The sequence below is a fragment of the Scardinius erythrophthalmus genome (genome assembly GCF_964197995.2).
Source record: "Scardinius erythrophthalmus genome assembly, chromosome: 14".
Lineage (NCBI taxonomy): Eukaryota > Metazoa > Chordata > Actinopteri > Cypriniformes > Leuciscidae > Scardinius > Scardinius erythrophthalmus.
In genome coordinates this window covers 8,672,084-8,677,099 of record NC_138234.1, presented here as the reverse complement: position 1 = coordinate 8,677,099, position 5,016 = coordinate 8,672,084, and positions in this window count along the sequence as shown.

Sequence of the window (5,016 nt, the reverse complement as noted above, 5' to 3'; positions counted from 1 at the left end):
AACAGGACATCCCAGGTTAACATTCCTGAGCACCTGAATCCAGCCTGGGTGTTTTCAACTGTCTCAGTCTCTGCCAGGCCTGGTGAAACAGAGAGAAGAACTGTGTTTTGGGGAGCTGTGATATGATTTGCGTGAACGGCGTGAACATCTGCGCAATATGACTGAAGCACAGTATATTTATAATATCACTGATGTGAGCGCAGTAACCTTACCTAAGGATTCAACCCCAATCCCAATGAAGACGAAAACATTCATTTTCCGGTTGTCATACTATCATTGAGTTACAATTAAAGTTATTGAGTCAATGCTAACAAGACTAAATAGCTAACTGTTCTCACGCCATTTACAGTGTAGGTTAAAAATACCCGATGACTTAAAGGAACACTCCACCGTTTCTTGAAATAGGGCTTATTCACCATCTTTCCTACATTTAGATAGGTGGGCAAACACATTTTTGTCTCAGTGCATGCATTATTTTAGTTTGGCAGCGCCGCCGCTCGCTTAGCTAAGCATAATGAATAGAATCCTTTGTTGCCAGCTAGCATGTCGTGAGTAAAAGTGATAAAAAAATTTTTAAAAGGTTATTCTCCCGCTGCAAGAACTATCATGGTTTCTCCTTTAGAGTTGCCACAGGGCTTACCCACCTCCCCAACCACACAGAGCAAAACCAGTCATGCTGTACAGAATGATCGCAATTCAAAAGATGTGATGAAATATCTTTGATCGCAGGTTCCTCCAGCAGGTCTTCATACTGTTGAAACCACTTTCCTACCACACTAGGGTTCAAGTCAAGTCACCTTTATTTATATAGCGCTTTTTACAATACAGATTGTTTCCAATCAGCTTTACAGAGATAACAGGAAAATAATGCGACAAAGTTTGTTTCCAGAAGAAAATAGCATCACAGCCCAGCTTATGTTCAGTGATGTTTCATTTTTGTTGTAAAACAGTTATTCATTTAGTTAATTTATATATACAGTATAGCCGCTCTGGAGAAAACCATGAAGTCATCGTCCAGCTCAATTCAGTTCTCATATAATGGTGTCAATGCAGGCAGATCAGTATTATTGTTGAATATTAAAGTAAATGTCCCCAACTGAGCGAGCCAAAAGCCAATGGCAAAAAAGGCACCACAGTACACCAAAACTCCATCAGTGGCAGAATGGAGAAAAAACCCTCAGACCCATCAAAATCCAGACTCAGTCGGGGCAGCAGTTCTCCTCTGGCCAACGAACGAACAGTGATTATGATCCAGGCAGCATTACAGGTCAGAAGTCTATTATAAGAATATTATCCAGTTCCATTCGGCCCTGCTGAGTTCTGGATTCCGTTACACAATATTTCTAAACCAGTAACACCCAGAAATGCCTTTTATTTCAGAAAAGTCTTTGATATTATTTGCCTTTGCATCATTTAAATTAATTCCCTAGACATCTCTTGTGGTAAGGGGGGAGCGTCTTTTGGAGAGGAGCTTCATAAGACTGGCCAGTTCTTTCTCAGATTCCACTGAGCTGGCAAGGATTTCTTCTTCCCAGATTCATAGCCAGAGCCAGAAACGTTGCCACTAAAGCGCCTTTGCCACTAATGAGCCTTTGCAAATAGTCTTTGGGTTGTTCAAAGCCCTTGCTAAAAAGCAAATATGAACTGTCTGCCTGCTCTCAACTATCTCCTGCCCACTGAAGCTAAGCAGGGCTGAGCCTGGTTAGTACCTGGATGGGAGACCTCCTGAGAAAACCAGGTTGCTGCTGGAAGAGGTGTTAGTGAGGCCAGCAGGGGGTGCTCACCCTGTGGTCTGTGTGGGTCCTAACGCCCCAGTGTAGTGACAGGGACACTATACTGTCAAAAGAGCACCGTCCTTCGGATGAGACGTTAAACCGAGGTCCTGACTCTCTGTGGTCATTAAAAATCCCATGGCATTTCTCGTAAAGAGTAGGGGTGTAACCCCGGTGTCCTGGCCACATTCCACCATTGGCCCTTACCAATCATGGCCTCCTAATAATCCCCTTACATTGAATTGGCTCTATCACTCTCTCTCCTCTCCACCTATATCTGGTGTGTGGTGAGCGCACTAGCGCCGTTGTACTGTGGCTGCCGTCGCATCATCCAAGTGGATGCTGCACACTGGTGGTGGTTGAGGAGAGATCCCCTGATATGATTGTAAAGCGCTTTGGGTGTACAGTAGTACATATGAAAGCGCTATATAAATGCCCGATTCTATTCTATTCTATCTCCTGGTATTCATTAATCACCCCTCATTCTGTCATTTCTCCATGGTTGTACTGACATATGTGATGCGATCTGGGAAAACCCGTCGGATGTCGCGCTGGGCCGTTTTCAGTAAATTCCAAAATAGTTTGAATGTCAGTTTTTTTGTCAATTTTTTTTTTTTCATTAAATTATTATTCTATAACATCTTTCCTCTTATCTCTAAAAATATCTTGGCAAAATTCCCTTGTTTAGTGCAGAAAAACAGCGATTTATAGTGTCAAGCTGAAAATACTCTCTTTCTCTAATGCATTCTATGCGACCATTTTCTCTAACGCCCGGCAGAGGTGGAAAAAAAAAAACAATCGCCGTATATCCCATACATCTGTCCGTCTCTTAACACTACAAATATAGTTTACCTATAAAATAAACCACATAACATGTACAGTGAATGTGTATTAGTGCGCATTTCGCGCCAATCCTGTTTAAACTATAACGTCACACAGTTTTATAACAATCGCGAGATGGAGGAGAACAAGAGAACAACGGAGTCTGAAATAGCTGCTCATGATCTCGCTCGCCTCAATCTGCTAATTCCTGGGGATGTCAGTGCCCTAAATGATGTCATAATGGACTATTTCACATCCAGAGATGTTGATGAAGGATCTGATGATGAAGTTACCGAAGAGGAGGAGTCCGATGAAGGTATGCTAACGTTATTATTTTCGTGCGCTGTGTTTGCTATTATAAATGTAGGCTTCCAATCACGTTAGTGCTATCTAAACATGCAGTGATTATGTTCTCTGACAAAAGTTCAGAGACTATGCCCAGTATAAACAACAGAAAACTTACTTCACTAACTTACTTCCTGGTTGCTGTCCTCTTCAGGACTAACTTACTGGTAGCTAGTCTGCTTGTGTAGTGATACAGTGCTCTTAGTGCTCCTGACAGAGCTTTCTTTTTCTTCTTGAATTTTGACAGCCTGAACTTAAACTTCAAACTTACAGCTACGAACTGCGTCTGGTTCTCTTACGAGAGTACTCTCGTGTTGCATAAGCTAGCTTGCGCTACGGGTAAAGTCATCTTTTCTCGAGGAGATATTGAAGCTATTATAAGTTGCTGTATACTGTAATACACTAAGTGATTATTAATGTGCCTGATAAGAGTTGATTCTGAACAAATACAAAACATAGCCTACAGAGTTTCTTAACTCTGCGACATACATAACCTAGTCTAGTTATTTTTATTTTTATTATTATCACAAGTTTTTTGTTATAGGCCTACAAGTTTTAACAGGCCTTAGATGCACTGTCCAGGACAGGTGAAATAGGTGATGCATTGTCAGGGTTGATGTATTAGGAGTGCATGTCTGGTTTAGCCATTTTTAAAACATTTAATATAGTCTAACAGTTATTTGTGTGTCCTTTCGCATTTCAGATGATGACCATCCTATTATTGAAGATGTAGCACAGGTATTACCACCAGCTGCAGTTCAAGATGATGATGAAGATGAAATTCAAGAGTTTGTATGTACTTGCAAACACAATGACGTAGGGCTGTAGTCAAGACCACCTTTGTCGAGTCCAAGACAAGTCCAAGACCGGGACTAGTCGAGTCCAAGTCAAGACCGAGTCCAAAAAGGTTCGAGTCCGAGTCAAGACCGAGTCCAAAAAGGTTCGAGTCCAAGTCAAGACCGAGTCCAGGACAGGAAAAAAAAAGTCTGCTAAAAATTAAAGCCTATAGAAATTAAATCATTATGTAATAATTAAAAAATGAATGATTTTAATTGTATTTAAAATAATTGACTAATTCAAAGAACAAAAAAAAAAAAAAAAAAAGATTATAGCCTATAAGCCTAAAGGAGCACACACATTCGTTTTGACTGTATGATCAGCCTGTCAATACACGCAATGTCAACCAGTTAAACTGCATGAGGGAGGGTCGAGCCAACACACACACACACACACACACTAGAGATGCGGATAAACCGCGGATCGGACGAATGACGAGACGAAAAATAATATTTTAATTAAATTCGGGTGGGTGGCGGTTGGTAAGAAAAAGAAGGTAAGAAAAAAGTCGGAAAACTTTGCCCATTAATTAGATCATCTAGATGTGCAAGGCAAGCAGACAAGTTTTCGGTTTGTTATGGACACTTAAAAATGTGAATATTCACGTTGCACTAGCGGTGGACTTTAGGCGAGTTTATTTAAACATTTATTTTTTAAAGAGCCGTTTGCGAGTCAAAACAGCCGGCTCTTTTCAGTGAGCTGAGTCAAACGAGCCGGCTCACGAAAAAGAGCCGAAATGCCCATCGCTAGTTATTAGGTGGCCGCTGGCCAGTGTTTCACTTTCCCTCCAATAATATTTTGTTTTAATATCGCGGCAACGTATGTGTGCTTACTGGGAACATTATAAAGACACCTGGACTCGGTCGAGACCTAAAGCCATATTTGGCAAGACCAGTGGCCGAGACCGAGACAAGTCCGAGTCCGAATTACAGCGAGTCCGAGACAAGTCCGAGACCATAGAAAAACGGTCTCGAGTCCGGACTCGAGTCCAAGACCGGACTCGAGTACTACAGCCCTACAATGACGGTTATCCATGTTCAACACGTTTTAAACAAGAGGAGCTGCAGATGATTCGTTGCTGTTACCTGGAAATGACAAAGGAAGAGCTAGATATTGCCATTTTAGCCAAACTCTCGTGTGGAATGCATCTCTCCCAGCTGACATCCTGTTCGCGAAAAAAAGAGCAGATATCTCGAAAGTCCCAAAGAACTGATTTCTTTCACCATGGCAAGAAAATATG